General features: G+C 32.1%; 1 protein-coding gene across 4 annotated transcripts in view; it reads left to right on the forward strand.

Moving 5' to 3' along the window:
• Positions 1–270: 270 nt before the first annotated feature.
• Positions 271–21765, forward strand: part of LOC129907538 (SHC-transforming protein 4) — a 102344-nt gene continuing 80849 nt past the window's right edge. For 2 of the 4 annotated variants that reach the window (XM_055983821.1, XM_055983824.1), the window contains exon 1: positions 324–457. The gene's annotated coding sequence lies outside the window, so the exon portion shown is untranslated. Of the gene's footprint in view, positions 458–18940; positions 19038–21765 lie in introns of all 4 variants that reach the window. The other 2 variants (XM_055983822.1, XM_055983823.1) reach the window with 2 other exon arrangements.

Raw genomic sequence — 21765 nt, forward strand, 5'->3', positions numbered from 1 at the left:
AGTGGAGATTTTCACCACACCAATACATATACAATTGGCTTCGCGGTGATTATAATTTCCATACTAATTTGAGCAGCCTTCGGACCCATTTCTGAGCCGAAGTCGGACTCAGCTCCGCCTGTGACGGAGCGGATTCGGACCGAGGTCGGACTTGTTTGCCTTCAAGAAAACGAGTTCGACCACGACTACGAAACGGGTCCCACGGCGGCTCAAATTTGTATGGATATTATAATCACCGCCTAGCCGATTGCATATTTTTTCCGTTTCTTGCTTGAAGGGTGCTTGAAGGGCAGTTCGCAGTCTTGGTAAAGTTTGTTGATGGTTTCCGATCTCCTGCTGTTATCTCTGGTGCAGCTGCGAGATTTTTGATTAATGTGAGTCATTCAAGCAAAAGCAAAAACAGACATTGAAATTTACGAATATTACTTACATATATGTAGTTTTTAAAATTATCCAGGTAAATTTATACTAATTTAATGCAGTTTTGTTATTTTCAAGTGCATTTTTGTTTATTTTTACTATGTCTTCTATTATTTAAACATGAGTTGTAAAGAAAATGGCGCACCTTGAAATTTTGCACAGGAAGTTAAAGAAATAAAAGTTGTAATGTAGTTTGTTAACATAAATCCATGCGATTAAATAAAATGAAACCAATTAAACCGTAAGGGCGGTATCTTCATAAATTACATAGTATTTTATGTTTTATTGACGATTATAATAGTGCAAATGTAGCTGTAGTTTGAAGTAATGTGAAAATTTAAGGGAAAACGCTACAAAAGTAGGCTGCATGCTACAGCTGAGGTAAAAGTTGAGAATTCTTCAAATTGCGCTACAAGTTACAACTACAGCTAAACTGTTGTATTCAGGGGGTAAACCTCATTCTTCCTAAACATCTAAGGTTTGTTTAGGTACTGACCAAAATAGAAATATTTTTAACCTTATTCGGTTCGGTTTCACACGATAAAGGCTTTTCACATCACACCAAACCCAAAACCTAAGCTAAATGTAAAAAAAATCAGAACTCTAGGTGTGCGCCCTTAATGGAAAGTCGCACCTAGCATTATAGCGTCGATTAAAGTAAAATGTGTGCCTAAAAATTTATTCAAGTTTTAATGTCGAAAATGTAGGTTTATCATAAATAACTGAAATGTGAGAAGCTATAAAAAAAGTACATAAAAAAAACTTATAGGTTTTGTAATTCCCTAAAAAAAATGTTATGACACTTTTTTTCTACGAGATATCGTTTAGAAGATGTGATTTTAAAATATGTCAAATGTCGAAAATATTGTTTTTTTTTTTTGCCTATTACTCTTAAACGATTAGTTCTATCGAAAAGTTGTCTCGTAAAACTGGTAGATAATGTGCTCCGCTATATAACTACGTTTTTTGTTTTTTTTTCTTAAAGTAGTCCTTCAAAGAAATTTTTTTTTTAAATTTGGTCAAAATTCAAAAATTGCGAATTTTTGTACCAAGCTTCTAAAATATGAGTTTTCTAACATATATTTTTTTAACTCATATCATGGACTATATTATTATTATATTTCTTTATTTCAAAAAAAAGTTACACAAAAGCTTTATAAAGAATTTATGGACATGACATATGCCGCTGTCTGCTAGATAATGACATTTCTTTTTTAAATGAATCTCATTCACACAGAATAGATCCAAAAAGTACACTTCTTCTACAATCTGTCATTTTATGTTTCATGAATTTGTTCAGCACAGAAAAGTTCAAATTTTTCTGCTTTAATAACGACCTTGAAAGTCTTCTTCAGTGGTCAAAAAGTAACGATCTCTCTTTGAACCCAAAAAAGTCAAAGTGCATGCTCATATCTAAAAATGGCTTAGACCCAAGTGGTTTTTCACAAGTTTATCTTGGAAACTCAAAAATAGATTTTGTTGATAAGGCTAAGAACCTTGGTATTTGGTTAAGTAATAACTTAAAATGGGATCTCCATGTTCTCTCTTCTTCTTGGGGTGAGAAGGCTTTGTTTTGGTGGTGGTTTTGATTTGGCTCTTTTCAATTACTTGGCTGGCAATAATAATAGGCGTTAGGGCTACTTAAAACATTAATTAAATTAAAATTAAAAAAAAAAATAAATAAATTTAAATTTTTAGTTTTATTGTAAATTAAATCAACCAAATTGTTTATTTATTTAAATCAATTAAATTTAACTGTAACTACTTGTAAGTTCACATTTACGTTATTTAAGATACTATTCTATTGTAATCTTTGTAAATGTTAGTTAAATCGATTAATAAAATATCAAAAAATATCAAAATATCAAGTTTTATTAAATTTTTCTTTTTTTTCTGTATTTTATTTATTTTTATTCTAATATGTTTTTCTTCATTTCATTATTAGCTCAGGGAAATTAGTCAAAATATTGGCATGAAATCGCATTTTTCGCGGGAAAAAATTTCTTTCATGGAATGTGTTCGGGGGGTTGTCCTTATCATGAAAGTCAATTTGTTGGGATGATTGGATGTTGGGAGCAGCCGCCATCTTGGAAAAGAGATTGGTATCGTTTTTATTGAATAGCTCCATTGTTATTCATTTTAACAAAAAAAAATGGCAAAGGTAAGACTTATTAAAAATAAAATAAACTAAAAAATGATATACAAAACAATTCCGTGAGTTGATTAAATAAAATTTTATAGTTGGTTTAAGTGTGGGTTTGTGTCGCAAGGTTTGGGCAAAATGACATTTTTTCATATATCTGACGAACTTTTGATTGGTCTAGGTAATGAATTATAGTACTTATAATTATTTATAAAATGAGCCCATAATCGTTATTGTAACCATCATATTGTAGAAGTAATCTAACTTCGAAATTCTCTATGTACTAGTCAAAAGTGAGAAAAAAGCAAGTTTTTTGCTATTAGGCCTAGCAAATTTTGGGAGTAGAGGTATAACCAAAATATAAGTACGTAGTTTTGTACCCATGCTATGGAGCTATTCAATAAAAACGATACCAATCTCTTTTCCAAGATGGCGGCTGCTTCCAACCTCCAATCATCCCAACAAATTGACTTTTATGATAAGGACAACCCCCCGAACACATTCCCGCGAAAAATGCGATTCGATTTACTAATTTCCCTGGCCTATATCTTTTCAAATTAATTAATTTTAATAAAACAAATGTGACTTGCTTTTGTGTACCAACAGATTCTCTTTTTATTTATGCTAAAAGAAAAACCACCCTCGAACATGAACATTTCCATTCCAGTTCGAGTAAATTCACGATCATGTTACTCGATTTTACTCGAACAGAAAAATGATCGTTTGAACTCGTTTGAAATGTATTGTTACTTACGAGTCATAGGAAAGCTCGAACTCGTAAATAGGAAAGCTCGAACATATTTGAGTTGTGTTGATTCTTTTTGTTCGAGATCGTTTTTTTCGAGTAAGTACTCGATGTTCGTAAACAATACTCGACTCGTTTGGTTCTCTGATAGGTATGGTCAACTTTGATTAAATGTTCAAAAAACTAATATGAAATATCTTTAAATTAGAATTGAAACAACGTTATTTTTTTTTATTTTTGTCGGACTTTAGCTTTAGTTGCATTTTATCACCCTTATTTCCAACAGTGAGATAGCACGTTGGTAAATCATTCGCCCAGTTATCCCAGTGGCTGCCAATTTTTTCTTTTTTTATTTAAATAGAAGTTTTTTTTTCAAAATTGAAACAACTTTGATTAAAGGATGTCTTATAACAGCAAACTACTTTAAACTAACGATGTTCTACTTTGATTTTAAAATATTTGTCTTAAACGCGAAATCATTCCGAAAAATAGTTGAATAAACGTGGTTTTCATTGATTTTAAGTTTTTTTTTTTCCCTCAGTGTATATAACTTAATTTTTCTGAAATCACTACTGTTTTCAAGCATTCAAAATGTGTTCAAAAATAACGATTTTGACTTGACTTAGACATTGAAAAAAATATAGATTCGTCAATTTTGAACCAATTTTAGGTTTTTTTTCTATTTAATAAAGGTATATACCTTTTCAATGAAGTATCAATCTTTAAATGTGGTTATGGTTAGAAAACATTTAGTCTTTAAGTACTTCAATAATATAATCATTTTTATCAAAAAAACAAAACCGACTTCCATGAACCAAAACGGGGTTTTATGATTTTTCTAATAGTTCCTATGGCTTAAACTGAACAAAATTGAAATGGGACTACATTGCAGCCACTCTGCAAAGTTATGCGGTAACAAAAAAAAAAAAAAGACGAATTGAATCCTTTTTGGAAGTCGGTAAAAAATTATCGATTCTCACTTTTTTATCTTTGACATCGATTTTAAGCATATTCATGAATAACATTTTATGAATAATGATAAAAATTGAAATCCAATTGGAGTTGGATTGTGTGCATAATAGTGTCAGAAATCAATTAAAATTAAGTGGAAACTGAAATCCGATTGAAATTGATTTTTCGATCAATTTTGTTAATTTTTGTTCGAAAACTATTCGAAATCACTTCGGCTGAAATCAAAGCTGATGAATGAGTTTACTGAAAGCAATAATTTTTTTTAAACTTCGAAAATAAATAAAATCAATAAGATAATTTTCAAACACCTGTTTCAATTTTGTTTCGAGTAAAACCGAAATGTAGAAACTAGCTGATAATTTGCAGAAAATAGCACTTGAAGAAGATAATTTACAATTTTAATGCAGTTTATGAGTAATGTCCACCTAAAAAGTCCTTTTTTTCCAGTGTGCGCCGTACCCCGATCATAGCGGCGATTTTTTAAGTGACACGTTCTATTTGTAACCAGGGGCGGACTGGCCCACCGGGCATTCTGGATTTTTCCCGGTAGGCCCTCGGACAAGAAAACATTTCTTAAAAGCACTTGAAATTCAATTTTTAAATTCACTCACGTCATGCTTCAAGTCGGTTTCTGGCCTTTTTAGTCAGTATAAATCTATTGTGCCCCTTATGGATCTTTCGAGACCTATAGAATTATGTTTGTGAGCCCCCTATGTATGTTTCGAGGCCCACAGAATTATGTTTGCTGCATTTAAGTCAACGTAGGCCTCCTATGGATCTTAATGGGCCTACCGAATTCTGTTTGTGGCACCCCTATGGATTTTCAAAGGGCCCCATATGGATATTTCGAGGCCCACTGAATCATGTTTATGGCGTTTAAGTCAATGAAGGCCTCCTATGGATCTTTAGGGGCCTACCGAATTCTGTTTGTGGGCCCCCTATGGATTTTCAGGGGGCCCCATATGGATCTTTCGAGGCCCACAGAGCACAGAATCATGTTTATGGCGTTTAAGTCAATGAAGGCCTCCTATGGATCTTTAGGGGCCTACCGAATTCTGTTTGTGGGCCCCCTATGGATTTTCAGTGGGCCCCATATGGATCTTTCGAAGCCCACAGAATCATGTTTATGGCGTTTAAGTCAATGAAGGCCTCCTATGGACCTTAAGGGGTCTACCGAATTCTGTTTGTGGGCCCCCTATGGATTTCCAGGGGGCCCCATATGGATCTTTCGAAGCCCACAGAATCATGTTTATGGCGTTTAAGTCAATGAAGGCCTCCTATGGATCTTTAGGGGCCTACCGAATTCTGTTTGTGGGCCCCCTATGGATTTTCAGGGGGCCCCATATGGATCTTTCGAAGCCCACAGAATAATGTTTATGGCGTTTAAGTCAATGAAGGCCTCCTATGGATCTTTAAGGGCCTACCGAATTCTGTTTGTGGGTCCCCTATGGATTTTCAGGGGGCCCCATATGGATCTTTCGAGGCCCACAGAATTATCTTTGTGGCCATTAAGTCAATGAAGGCCTCCTATGGATCTTTAGAGGCCTACCGAATTCTGTTTGTGGCCCCCCTATGGATTTTCAGGGGGCCCCATATGGATCTTTCGAGGCCCACAGAATCATGTTTATGGCGTTTAATTCAATGAAGGCCTCCTATGGATCTTTAGGGGCCTACCGAATTCTGTTTGTGGGCCCCCTATGGATTTTCAGGGGGCCCCATATGGATCTTTCGAGGCCCACAGAATCATGTTTATGGCGTTTAAGTCAATGAAGGCCTCCTATGGATCTTTAGGGGCCTACCGAATTCTGTTTGTGGGCCCCCTATGGATTTTCAGGGGGCCCCATATGGATCTTTCGAAGCCCACAGAATCATGTTTATGGCGTTTAAGTCAATGAAGGCCTCCTATGGATCTTTAGGTTCCTACCGAATTCTGTTTGTGGGCCCCCTATGGATTTTCAGGGGGCCCCATATGGATCTTTCGAAGCCCACAGAATCATGTTTATGGCGTTTAAGTCAATGAAGGCCTCCTATGGATCTTTAGGGGCCTACCGAATTCTGTTTGTGGGCCCCCTATGGATTTTCAGGGGGCCCCATATGGATCTTTCGAGGCCCACAGAATTATCTTTATGGCCTTTAAGTCAATGAAGGCCTCCTATGGATCTTTGGAGGCCTACCGAATTCTGTTTGGGGGCCCTATATGAATCTTTCGAGGCAAAAAACAAAAAACAACAAAAACTTTATCTGTATAGATTTTTGAAAAATCCAGATAATTATCCAGATTTTACTTTCTCTCGATAAAAACAGTGGTGCCAAGATACTTTATTTGTTGTGTTAAGCCTGAACTACATCAAAACACAAAGTCAAAAAAGTACAAAAAAGTAAACACGATGTTTTTTCTTCTTCCCCCTAGTAGCTTGTTTGTATATCTCTCTTTCATTTTAAAAAAGTATTCGGTTCAAAAAGCTTGAACAAGACCAAGCTTTCGATTTTCACAATGTTTTAAAAACAAATACACTGAAACAATATTTTATATCCTTTCCGTAAGGTAGCTCTTCGATCACATAGTTCCTGTCATTTTCCAAAAAAAAAGCTCTTTTGGCAAACAATTGAAATTTCAAATACATTCGATTCCCTATAAGTCATACTGTATCACTAACGATTCTCGAGCTACTTGTATTGTTTCAACCGTCCTTTGCTTCAACAGTACCTAATCTCCCTTAATTAGAGATTTAGGTGACAAAATATGAAATAAAAGTAACAAATTGAGTTTTTAAAAAATATTGAACTCTTAATTGATTTGTAATCCAGTTAAATAAGGGTTTAACCTCGGAATGAATGTTAGTAGAATTTTTTTTTGCTCAATATCTTCCTTTTGCCATTCTATAACGTATCTCAAAAGTCTAGAAAAATCTCATGTCCGCTTGTCGCGATTTCAAGGACATATCGCGAAATGGAGATTTTCAAAATTAGCAAAAATAGGCTATGGTAGTATATACACATATGATACAAGATTTCAAGGTATTTTTTAATGCTGATTCCAAAAAATCTAAAATTAAGACAATCTGACGTCTCTGGAAAAAGTTATACCTGTTTTTCATCTGTCAACTCATATTATTATAACAGTTGCAAACTTACTGCCGAAAAACCCTTAAAAGTTATGGTAGATGAACCAAATTTTGCATGAAGATTTTAGAATCCATCATTATTAAAAATCAAAACAATCCCTTACAAAAAATATATATACCTACGAAATAATGGTATTTTTTGATGGAGGGGCAAATTTTAGGATATGCACTAAAGAAGATTCTTGTTCATCTTAGAATAAGTGCAAATAGGCTAATTTTTTTCATTTTAATCTTTGTTTGGATATTCTCTAACTACCCTCAAAAATCTAAAAAAATCTCATGTCCGCAAGTCCTAATTTTCTTGGTTTGAAAATAAGGTGCAGATTTTAAAAAATTAATAAGAAAAGTTTAAATTTTTATATGTATACCAACATAAGCGACATGATTTAAAGGTATTTTTTAACACTAATTCCAACAAAACTCACAAACAAGTCAACCTGACCATCCCTGAAAAGTAATGCACCTTATTCATGTTGATCTTACACAAATATATGAAGTGTAGTTTTCCAATTTTTTAAAATCTGCACCTTATTTTCAAACCAAGAAAATTAGGACTTGCGGACATGAGATTTTTTGGAATCAGTATTAAAAAATACCTTGAAATCATGTATCATATGTGTATATACTACCATAGCCTATTTTTGCTAATTTTGAAAATCTCCATTTCGCGATTTGACCTTGAAATCGCGACAAGCGGACATGAGATTTTTCTAGACTTTTGAGATATGTTATAGAATGGCAAAAGGAAGATATTGAGCAAAAAAAATTTCAACTAACATTCATTCCGAGATTTACCCCTTTTTTCTCCTTATTTTACTGTATTATTGCAGCAAAAAATATTTTGATTTATTAATTATTTCTTATTATTAAGAAATGTTTTAGTGAAAGAATTTTAAAAAACAAAAATCTATTATGAGCGGAGGGAGCAAAATACAGTTGCAAAGTCGGGACTTTTCGAAATTTCGCAAAAACTGCATTAAATCGAAAACCGTAAGAATTTGAGATGAACAAGTTACCAAATTCTGAGAGTCCTAAAGTTAGCCTATCATAGGGTTGCCATGCGTCCGGGTTTTCCCGGACATGTACTCTTTTTTGGCTGTGTGGGGGACGTCCGGGATAGTTTCTATCAATTGTCCGGGATTGTACTATTTTGACGCCTTTAAGAATCTCACTTTTTGTATGCTACGCTTAATTCATTCTTTATTCAAAAAACTAATCGAGTTCATTAAAAGCGAGGCGTTTTTATTTTGGTCTATTATCTGCTCAATTCTTTTTTGTGTTCTGTTCCAATATAATCAAAACTCAAAAATGTGCGTATGAGGTACTGGTTAGTGAATTCTCTGACCAACAAAAATTTATTTTAATAATTTATTTAAATTTTATTATTTATTACAGTAGGTACCTTATTGTAAGACTCAAGGTGCAAAATTTTAAACGATTAAGAAAAATATAAGGCTGCTTAAGTAAGTTGCTAAATCAAAAAGACCATTTCTTAACTTAAATAGTAACTTACTAAAAACTCTATTAGCATTTAACTAAGGGCCAATTTTTCAATAGTCAGTTAAACAGTCATTTAGTAGTTATTCCTAAGCATAGAGAAAAAATCAATTTTTCAACAAGCAGATATAGCTTATTCCTTAGAATAAAACTATCTGCTTCTTTCAGAGACGAATAAAAATTATTCTAAGGAATAAACTCAACAAAAATATTTTGTCAAAGCTGTTTTGAAAGAATTTTGAAAAAAATACAGTGGAACACAAGAAAACAAAAACAATCGTGAATAAAAATGACGTTTAATTTTAAATATTTTTGAATTTGACAATTTTTTTTTTGTTATTCTGTAAAATAAATTATTCTTGATTGAAAAATTCAATGTTTTTATCTGATTGTTTATGAGCCTAATAATTTTATTCGTCGAACAGTTAACTGACCTTTTATTAGAAGATTGAAAAATTGGCTCTAAATCGTTTAAAATTTTAAGCAATTGGATTTTAATGGAATTTTAAATTTTTTTTACTGTAACTACATTCCAACTTTTGTAATAGGTATTAGCTAAAATTTGTACTTTTATTTTTTTTGTGAAAAAAATAAGAAAAAAATGCTACGGGAACAAGGGTTAAAAATGCGATTTTTAGTTAAATTTTTTAAAAGATTGTTCCGCTTTTTTTGTTTTTATAAAACTATGCATTCTTTTTGTCCTAGTTTTGTACTCTTTTTTGTGTCCTTATTTGTCCGGGAAAGTCCGGGATTTTACATCTCGATTACTAGTTTCGTCAAAATATATCTGGCAACCCTAGCCTATCAGCATATTTCGTTTGATCCATTACTTTTGGGACACGCTGTGTATACAAAATATTTAACAAATTTTTAGCAAACACGAGTTGTGGTATAATTACGGTGACCATATTTCTGGGAGCAAAACCCGGGACAAAAAACATTATAAAATCGTAATAGAATGCATAGATAAAATTGCTTAGAATATCAAAGCTTTTTATGTACCTGATAACTCACAAAAATATTTTTAATTTAATTTTATAAGAATTTTAATATCAATTTAAAAAATGATATAAAATTTAATTAATTTGTCGAAGTACCTAATTTACCGGTTCAGTAAAAGGTACTGTTAGTAACTGTTAAAAATATTATTTTTTTTTTTTTGTAACATGTAATTAAAAGTTTTGAAATTTTAAAGGGTTCATTATTCAAAAAAACTTTTTCTTGTGAAGCTTTAACATGACAAACAAAAGCACTAGATAAATTCACGAAAACTTTTAAAAATAAATGCTTTTATTTGAAAAAATAAATGATTTTTAGCATTTACATTTTCCAAACTTGGTCAATTAATTAAAAGTAGATACAATTAATAAAAAGGATTATCACCGACTAACTTCTATGAGTCGGTTAATGTGGTTGCAGTCCTTGTAAAATGCCACATGTTCCGAAAAAATAGATAAAACGTCCTTAACAAATATTCCTGACAGACCAACCCCTTATATTTTAGAAAAAGAAGGTGCAATAAAGACGAGATCGTTAATAAAACATCAAGGTCTTCAAATGTCTCTGTTAAAAAATATTTCTAATGTTTTTTATTTATATTAAGAACATACATACATTTTGAAAAAAAAAAAATTGTTTCTAATTATTTTTCGACCACTGTATATAAAACAACAATTCCTGCATATCAACTTTTATTTTAAAATATTTCGAGTAAGCAAATAATTATGTAAGTATTTTGTGGCCCTTTTCCTAAAAGTCCCGGAAGGCCCTTTGACTCCCAGTCCGCCCCTGTTTGTAACTATTCAATGTTTGTTTTTTGCTTCGAAAAGAGATTGCCTTTTTTCCTTTGCAGAAGTGATGGTTCTCGATGTACACTTATCCCGGTTCCTTGATTGTTTTCGATGTACACTTATCCCGGTTCCTTTTAAACTCCTTGAGGCCGTAATAATTTGTTGAACAGATTCAGATGAATCAAGTTCCAACAAAACTGTTCCTCTTTTCGATTTTGTGTTGAGTATTTCACGAGTCGTATTTACCAGAATATCTTCATTATCTTTTAAATTGAGAAGACCTTTGCAAGGTGACTGCATCTGTGTTCTGGAAAGGAATATAACTACGATATTTTCGTTTGATTTTCGTGACAACAATTCCATTTGGGACTCTATAAGCTCACATCTCTGAGTCATTTTTGCCAATTTTTCGTTGAGGCGTACATTTGTTGTTTTTAATGATGTTATTTCAGCCGAAAGTGCACTGAGGTCGGTTTTAGTCCTTAGATCCTTAAGTTTGTCAGACAAGATGTCGTTAAGCATATTTTAAAGCTCAGGAACTGACAATTTTTCAAATTTGTGTGTGTTCTATTGAACTATGTTTAATTATCAAATAAAAAACAATTTAAAAAAATAAATTAATAATTTAATTTTTACTTTTCAAAGAAGCTATACTTTTTTCAACCTTCTACTAATGACAGTTGAAATGTCAAAAAATATCATGGAGATATCTTAAAATGAGCTAAGTGTGTTTTTATCAAGAAGGAGATGAAAACGTGATATCTGTTTGATACATTACAATAAGCCAAAAAACTGACGATATCTCGAACAGAAAAAAAGATATCGAAAAAATTGAAAAAAATCTTGAAAGAAGGAATATAGTTCTTATAGAAACCGTATTAATTTATATTAAAAAAAAATGTCTTCACGTAAAATCATAACCTCAAAAGTTGTTTTTTTTTTAAATATTCTAACGGTAATATTTCAAAAACGGGAGCTGATAGTATATTTAGGACTTCAGATTCGAATTTAGCACACCGAAAACCTATAGAAAAGTATATCATAGTCTCGGCACCAAAAACCTTGTAGACCTGTGTTAGGCCCATTTCACACATCGCCGAGAACCGGATAAACGGCCCGGATACACGGTTGCTAGGATACAGAATCTTATGGGCGCCTTCACACGTAGAAACCGAAACCGAAACCGTGTACACGGTTCGGCTGCCGAAATTAAACCAAATGCGCTTACTACAACCAGAGACAGAAGAAATATATATTTCTCTTGCCTTTGCTTCAACTTAGCTGCCGTTCTGGTTTCCTTATTATGTGCTGTAGTCAAGAAAGGGGTTGTTTTGTTTTTTTATATTTTGATGTCAGTTCGTATTGTGAGGTAAGATAGAGTTGTTTTGTGTTTTTATATTGTGAGGTAACGAAGGGGTTGTTTTTTTTTCTGTTTAGGTATATCAACATCAACTCGAAGTGAAATCTACAAGAAATGTTCTTGTTTCTTCTGCAGCTGCAACCGACCGGCTGCCGGGTGTGTGTGAAAGGATACTCATTTTTTGACAAAACCGTGTATCCGGGCCGGATAGCCGGTCTCGGTTATGTGTGAAATGGGTCTTATTGATCACATTTTTGTCAAATTAAGGCATAACATCAAAAGTGGTAAAAAAACGTTTTTTTGCATTTTCTAACGGTAATATTTCCAAAACATTAGCTGATAGGATATTTTTGACTTCAAATTCGAGTTCAACACACCGAAAACCTTCAGAAAATTATATTTTGTTTCATGTGGGGAAAATCTTGTTAACTCCAAAATAAGTTAAAAAACTATTTTTTCGAACTTTCTAACGGTAATATTTCAAAAACGGAAGCTGATAGGATATTTCTGACTTCAGATTCGAGTTCAGCACCTATAGAAACGTATATAATAGACTCGGCACCAAAAAAAAATAAAATTTTGTAGACCAGTGTTATTGATTAAAATTTTTTCTGCCTTTCTTCTGCCATGATACTCCGATTTTAATAAAAAAAAAAACCATTTGCAAAAAAAATTTAACCCGAATTTAACTAGGTCCCAGGGCCCAGTAAATTTTTAACAGCTGAACATTTTTTATTCACCTCAATAGTGTCAAAAATTTTATACAGTGTTAGCTATTTAAAGCCTATTATACAGTTTTTTTTGATAAAAAAAATAAGTGGTGAAGAAAAAAAAATTTCTTGAAAAAAATATCTGTGGTCAACAGATGAGAGATGACAGTGACAGTTGTATGTTTTTTTCCGCAAAAACAATGGGCTGCACATTGTTTTGCGAGAAAAAAAAATCGTGGTGAATATAATTTTTTTTTCGATTTTGGTTTACAGCTATAGTAACGCCGTGTGCGAATTGCGTTAAAATGTTGGTTAAAATTTCTACCACGATTAAAATTTGACGTTTGGTTAAAAAAGGGATCAAATTTATTTTTTTGCTGTGCGAATTGGGTTAAAATGTATTAAATGGGACTTTTTTCTTGGTACTACTTTGAATAAAATTCCCTCAAGATAAAACAAAATTACCCTCAAAAATGGTTTTTCTTATATTCAATTAACTATTTTGTTTTAACAAAACCCAGTTGAAAATATATCAAGTTAAATATTCTAGTATGAAAATGTAAGAAATTCTCAATTTCACTTACTTTTTTTTATTTTATCGATAAATTCCCATTTCATTATGATCAAAAAGAAATTTATTAATTCAGTCTTCTAACACTAATTCGTAGTTCACCAGCTGCCAACAAAATGGAAATATAAAAAATAAAAAACAAACAAGCAATTAGTAGATTTTCAATTTTTCAAGATGAATATTAATTTGAGGAAGTACTTTGTATTAATACTTTTAACATTTCTTAAAATATCAACGCATTATAACAAAAATAATTTCAAATCTATCTTGATCTTTCTATCTTGAGAAACGTCAAATTTTAACCACTAGTGTCAAATTTTACCCTGCTCCGCAGCTGGGTAAATTTTAACCCATTTTATTCACCATGCTAGTGTCAAATTTTAACCAAACGTCATATTTTAACCAACATTTTAACGCAATTCGCAAACGGCCTAAGTTCAAAAATATTTTTTTTTCGGAAAAAATCTAAAAAAATTTCTCCCATATGAAATGCATTGTTTTTTTTTTTGCTAGAAGAACTGTATACTAGGCTTAACGCAATTCACACACGCTTCTACACGAAGACGCAAAGCGCGAGACGCACATAAGAGCAAGGGAGAAATAAAGCTCAAAAAATAGGGAAGGAAGATTTTCTACCGTGAGTCGTTTTTAATTTATTCTAAAGTTTTCGTTGCACATAGTTTCGTTGCACTGGAGTTGTTTTTTTTTTTTTTGTATATTTTGGTGTTTTTTTTTTTTTTTAAATTAAAATAAATAGTCTGGTTCTACAGGAAGACGTAGACGCATAAGATGCACATAAGAGCAAAGGAGAAATCGGTATCCTCTCTCCCTTGTTCTTATGTGCATCTTGTGCGTCTTCCCCTTCAAACTTCAAAATGTTGAAGTTTCAGAACATGAACGAAAATGAAAAGTGAAATTATTTTACATTTACTTACTTTTTACAATTATTTTTTATGCATATGGGCCTGTATTCGATGGAGTGAATAAAATATTAAATAAGCTTTCTGTGGCTTTGCTGTGTGGTACATTTTGTTGATAAATCTGTGAACCTACTTTTATTGATCTTTTGGGACACAATTTTTACGAAGAATCTCATTTCTCAATTTTTTTATGTTTTTGCAATGTTTCTGTTTAATAAATAAGTCCGATCATATTTTTGAATTTTATTTGCTTAAAATATTTATATAATAGTACCTACTTTGTACTAGATTATTTAAATCTCTTACATTTTTTCAAAACAACGAGCAATTATTTTTATTAGAGTTAAGAACTTAAGCAACTTTGTCTAATGTAAAATAACTGGTAACTTTGAGAACCAATTTACGAAAATCTAAAATATAACTGAATGTGTTCAAGTTGTAAATAACCGATGGCTGAAGGAATCAGAGACAATTTTTTAAAGTTCTAAATAATGAGTGAAAAGCATTTGAAAATGTCTATCATTTCGTCGTTGAAATATTAACCTTCTGTCGGCAGACGGGTGTGAATTTGGCACAACAAAAATAGAAAAATAACGATTTTTCAAAAAAGTGGTCTCAAGAAAGTCTATTTATAATGGTGAAAATATGTTTTTTAGTTATTTTGAATGCAATATTCGAATTCCTCGGAAAATTATAAATCAATTTCATGCATGATTTTCTATAAAATATAAGGTCTGTTCGTTGTTTTCCCGCTTCAGGGCAGAGGGCACTCTGAGTCATGACAAAAAAATCAGAGTTTCTCGGGTTTTCATTTATATCGAACACCTCAGAGCTTTAGTTTCATCAGCTGATTTCTGTTTTGACATTTTTTTTAGTTTCTTATATCATGAATTTCGTGAAAAATCTCATATTTACCACACAAATTGTGTATCCACAAACGTCAAATCACTTTTCGCACTCCAAAAAATTTAGTAATTGTTAAAGCAAAATGCCAAAAATTACCCACATTGGTCAATATCGAGAAATAATTTATTTGAAAAAACTGCACTTTTCTTAATATAGATTACCATTTAAGTGCAGTGATTTAGTACCAGACAAGCCAATAATCTCTAAATTAATCGGAACTACTCGAGACAGTTTAGGATGACAAAAAGAACACTCCAATATAACTTCATATACATTTTCGATAAAATGATTCAAAAATAAATTCACATAGCACAATTTCATATCCATACCTACTATTTAAACTTTTGTGAAACAAAATTTTCGCCATGAATTTTTTTTTTTTTTCAATTCATAAAATTTTTTCCCTAGGTCTGTTATGACTATTTTTTTCAAGGAAATTATCCATGGCCTTGTCACCCTTGTCACACATACAATTACAAAAAAAAATTACTCTCATTATGTTCTCCTTAATAGAGTGAAATAAAACTTAATAGAGTGAAAGAAAACGACATAAGATATGCCTTGTGTCGTTTTCCAAAATTATGTAAGTGAATCACTCCTTTTTTGTGCAATTTTGGAATTTGTTCACGGCGAATTTGACAAGTGGAGTGATTTGACGTTTACTTTGCATGTGTTTGTAATACTAAATAATAAGTAAAATAATAACACAATCTTTTAAATTAACTTTTATTGATTTTTTAAAATACTGTGTGGATTCTTTTTATAAATAAATATAATTTTCTTCACAAAAAAATTTAAAACAACCACCTAAGAATTTGACAAGTAGTCCATGAAGTCAAATGTAGAAGTATTGGTAATCACTTCGTCACTCCTGCAAAATTTTGGGAGTGAAGAATTCACTCCAAATATTCACTCCTATTTCAATTTTGGAATTTGAAATCACTCCTTTTAGGAGTGATTATATAGCTAGAAGTGACACTTTTTGAATTTTGGAAAACGACATTAGTAAAACTTCCCTTCAAGCAAGAAAATCGAGCTCAGAAAAGACACCCCGACCTCGAAACGCGAAAAACGAGGTTGCACTCACACACTTGCAACTTTTTGTGTATGAACACAAATTCGAAGGAGAAATCATGGTGAAATTACCAATACGTATGCAATCGGCTCCGCGGTGATTATAGTTTCCATACTTACTTGAGCCGCCGCACAGTGGCCCGTTTTGACTTTTTTGCTTGCAAAATTAATATCTTCTAAACAAATAAAGATATCGCCACAATTTTTTTTTTTTAATTGAAGGAAATTTCCAAGGCTATGAAAATTGTGAGTTTCAAAAAAACTTTACAGGGTGTTTCAGAATTTGGTGTTAAAGTAAGAAGTTTTAGATAAGGTGATAAACACTATGGTATATTGATATACAATCGTCAAAATCAATTTCTTTTTTCAGAGATTGGACCGAAAAATGGCGTATCAAACTCAATGAAACAAAATCTTCACATATAAACTTTACAAATAAAAAGATAAACAATATTCCAATATTCATTAATAATCAAGCTGTACCTTACGCCAATAAGGCCAAATACCTTGGAATGACTTTGGATGCAAAGCTAAAGTGGAAAGAGCACATCAAAAAGAAAAGAGAAGAACTAAACTTGAAATATAGAAAAATGTACTGGTTACTTGGTAACAACTCTGATTTATCAACCCAAAACAAAAAAGTGCTGTATGATCAAGTACTTAAGCCTGTTTGGACCTATGGTATCCAATTATGGGGCTGTACAAAGAAAACAAATACCGAAATCATCCAAAAATTCCAAAACAAAGTCCTTCGTGGAATAGTTAATGCACCTTGGTACATAAGAAATAGCGATCTACATCGTGACTTACAAATAGAAACGGTTACAGAAGTTGTTAAAAAATACGCTGTATCCCATAACACTGGTCAACAAAATTAAACATTTTTTTTGTTACAGAAACCGAGGTATACTTTTCTATAGGATTTTGGTGTGCTGAGCTCGAATCCAAAGTCAAAAAAATTCTATCACATCACGTTTTCGAGATAATCCCGTTAGAAAATCGAAAATACCGCTTTTTACCAGTTTTCGAGGTTATTTCTTAGCGTTTGGTTATTTGCTATAAATAAATTTGTAACGGTTTCTAAAAAAAACAAAATCTTGTCTTTCTAAATCCGTTTAAATCTCTTAAATATCTCTTTACTTCTTTGAGAAATCTTAAGTTGAAATCAACGTGTATGGTATATCTCATGTTTATTTCCTTTCAATAGGAAATCTCGAAAAGTTCTTTGCCAATCGTTTTCAAATTTTGACACAACGTTTCATTTACATTCCTGTAAGCTCTTATGTTGTTTTAAACAAGAAAAAAGTTATATTTTTCTCACTAGTAATTATTAAGTATAACTATCTGACACGGTCACGCTTTGATGTATCTCACCGCGATTCACCACCTTCGCAAATATAAAAACGTGCGAGATTCTAAATGGAACATTGTGTCAAAATTTGAAAGCGATTGGCAAAGAACTTTTCGAGATTTGCAATTAAAAGCAAATAAACATGAGATATACCAATCACGTTGATTTCAACTTGAGATTTCTCGAAGAAGAAAAGAGATATTTAAGAGATTTAAACGGATCTAGAAAGATAAGATTTTGTTCTTTTAGAAACCGTTACAAATTCATTTAAAACAAATAAGCAAAAGCTAATAAATAATAATCTCGAAAACTGGTAAAAAGCGGCATTTTCGACTTTCTAACGGGATGATCTCAAAAACGTGATGTGATAGAATTGTTCTGACTTCGGGTTCGAGCTCAGCACCCAAAAAACCTATAGAAAAGTATATCTTGGTGTCTGTAACAAAAACCTTGTTGACCAGTGTAATCAGAGACTGCAATGTCATACCAATTCTGAAATGGTGTCCGTCTTGAATACCAGAAACCATTTTCGGAGATTAAGAAGAACCAAGCCTCATGAGCTTATGGTCTAAAAAAACATGGGAAAGTATTAAAAGTTTAAACTTCCCCCAGCAGAGCTTTTGGATTTTTATTAAGAAATATATAAGGATTTTGAATCAGCTGAGCTTGGTTTGATTACGTAGGAATCTCTTTTTTCTATGCAATTTGAAGTCGAAAAAGTGTGCAAAAAACGGTGTTTCAAAAAACATTAAATTAAACAACTAAAAAATAAATTTTTTATTTTTTTTTTTCAATTGTTGGTTTAAATAATTACACAGCATATGAAAAAAAAAATAAAAATCAAAACGTTTTAGAAGTCCTCTTCCTAGTTTAAACACTCAAAGTTAAGAAAAAAAAAAAAAATAAAAAAACACATTTTTTTTTTCATAATAAAAAATTATTAACTTTGGCCTGCTCTATAAGGCACACCAATAACCCAAATTAAAATTTTTTTCGAATACTCGAGCTCCAAACATTTGTGAATGCACTGATCTAAAAAGTTTTTCATTGTAGACCCACCCGAAAAATGAATATTGCAAGCACTTTTGCCTAAATGGGCCACTGTGCCCCGTGGGACCCGTTTCGTAGTCGAGGTCGGACTCACGTTGGAGCCGATTCTGACCGAGGTCGGACTCGTTTGCTTGAACGATTATCGTTTTTATGATAGGGCGTATAGTTACATATTTCTATTCAGTTTTTATTTCTCAGAGTTTTAATTAAAAATACAAATTTTTTTCTAATTAAAAGATAACAGTTTTTTATACTTAACTCTTCTAAAATGCAGTTTTTGAAATATATTTTACATTTATTTTATAGCCCATGATGTTTTCCATAAAAAATATTCAGATGTGCTTTTTCATAGCTGCCATCGTTTAGAAGATACCTATATACATTGAACCAGGGACGGAGTGCAGTAAGATGGTTGTTCGCAAGGCGCAACGTTTTATCTACTTAAAAATTTATATTTTTTATGAAACACGTTATTTATGGTTTTTTTTTTTAAATATAAAATATTGTCATCTAAGCGTTAACTACATGGGCTTAAAAGTGTAAAAGTACTTATGCGAAAATTTTCAAACATATTTCTGGATGGAAAACTTAAAAAAAGCTTAATTTTTTGATCTAAAAAGCAATTTATATACTCTTTTTCACATTAAAGTTGGGCTAGCGGGAGAAAAAATAACAAATGGAAAGAAAAATTTCACATAAGGGCGCCCGGCGGTTGCAGCGCCTTAACATCACCAAACAAAAATAAATACACCCCTGTTTGTGAGATTTTCAATTTGATAGCTGTGGATTGAAAAAATCCAAGAAAAAAGGACAGTTTTATTTTAACAAATTTTATTATTTTTATGACTTAATTCTACCAGAAACCAATTCTAATTTATTCTACGATAATCTATTTATATGTATGAATAAATTCACTTTACATACATTTATGTTGCAAATACAGTACGTTCTCGATTAACGCAACTCTAGATTCACGCAACTCCTCGATTTTCGCAACACCTAAATTTTTACCATTGTTGACGCAGTAATCGCAACTCTTCTACAAAAATTGACTTGATAAGTGCAACTTTCAATACGAAAATTCGATGAACTGACCAGAATCCAACCCTTATTGAAAAAGTGTTGATTGTTCAAAAACTTCGGGATATGTCAATTTTAAAATCTAACAAACTACTACCATTTGTTTCGTTTCATATCAATTAAGCCTAAAAAATAGATTAAGCCTAAAAAATATTTACTCGGTCATTGCAACAACCTCGGTCATTACAACCACACTTGTTTTAATTAGTTGCGTTAATCGAGAATGTACTAGTGTATTCACATGTGAAAGGAAAGGGTCTGGGAATGGTTATAAAAATATCTTTTGCAAAAATTTACACAGCAATACATTATTGTTTTTATTGCTTTATATGTGTTTTATTAACTAAGACTTATTTTCTCACTATTTAATTCTATAAAAGTTTTTGCAATTGTGTTAAAGAATGATTTTAAGGGTTTTTGAATTTGAATTACACTTTGGTTTTAATTCTATCACACACCAGAATGGCTCGAATGACAGCGTTGGATTTATTTTTGACAGTTTTTTTTCACGCTATCCTACACTTTAAAAGTGATACACACCCATTCCTGTACTTCTTATTCTTAGGTTTGGAGAGTACAAAAAAAAGTAAGACAGTCAATTTAGGCCGTGTGTGAATTGAGTTAAATAGTTAAATTCGTGTTAAATATTTGACATCCATATGCTTTTTGGATATTGCGATAAGTTGGGACTTATCCGGATTAAGAGTGAGACCATTGTTAAGGGACCAAGTGGATATTGCCTCTAGATCTTCATTTATTCTACAGATCAAATCTTCCTGCAGACCAAGCGGTCGAGATAGGTATATCTGTAAATCATCTGCATATAAATGTAGTCGTATAAATATAAATTTATATAATATAAATACAAAAATAAAAAAGGTCCTAAGATAGAACCTTGTGGTACACCCATGTGAAGGTTCAAAGACTCAGATTCTTCTTGGCCTATCCTAACTTTTTGGCAGCGATTGTACAAATAACTCCTTACAAGGCGCACTGCTCTATCATGAAAGCCAAAATAAAACATAAGTTTTTTGCAAAGTAATTCATGGTTTACTCTGTCAAAAGCCTTTGAGAAATCAAGCGAACAAAGAACAGTAAGATTGTCCAGATCATATTCAAATCTAATATCATCGAGGACTTTGATCCAGATTTGAATCCAGATTGAAATGGTGATAGTAAATTAAATGTTTTCAGATGACTTGACATTTGTGATGCTAGAATTTTCTCAAAGACCTTTTACAGACAGGGAAGGATACTTATAGGACGAAAATCAGAGCACGAACTAGGATTCGACTTTTTGGCTACAGGGACAACTTTAGCAATTTTCCAAGTTTCTGGAAATGATGAGGAAGCAATGCAGAAATTAAGCAATTGTGTAAGGACACCCAACAAATGTGATATTATCATTTTAATGAAGCATATTGGCACACCATCCTCACAAAGAGCATCAGACTTTATCGAACGAATGCTTTCTAAAACCTCAAATTCAGGGACTGAAACAAATTCAAAAACATTACATGGATCACAATGAGCTTGGTCATTAGGCACAAAGTCCAGATTTAGAAGGTCTCTCAATATAAAACTTTTATTTAATTCATTAGGATCAGGGTACTTATGAACAACCTCATTTTTGCCGATACCAATTGAGCGAAGATTACTCCAAAGCTTGCTGGATGATTGTTTTGTATCCAGTTTAGACATAAAAAACGGTTTTTTGGCCCTCCGAGTCACATAAGTGGCATCATTTCTTGCACGGCAGAACAATTCCTAATTTTCAGGGTTAGGGCTAAGTTTCCATTTTGCATAATACTTTCTTCGTTTTTGTATTGACCTTTGAACATCAGTGGTAAACCAGGGACAATTTTTGCTACGAACTGATACGGTTTTAATAGGAACATGTTTATCGTACAGTTCAAGAACCAATGATTGAAAATAGTCGACTTTATCAGTAGAGTTGACGAAATGTTGGCATAAATGCCAAGGCAACTCCATTGCATCAGCTTGAAGCGCAAAATTATCAACTGATTTCAAATCTCTAAATTGGAAAGTAG

Source organism: Episyrphus balteatus, chromosome 1 (assembly GCF_945859705.1).
Source record: "Episyrphus balteatus chromosome 1, idEpiBalt1.1, whole genome shotgun sequence".
NCBI classification, from domain to species: Eukaryota; Metazoa; Arthropoda; class Insecta; order Diptera; family Syrphidae; genus Episyrphus; species Episyrphus balteatus.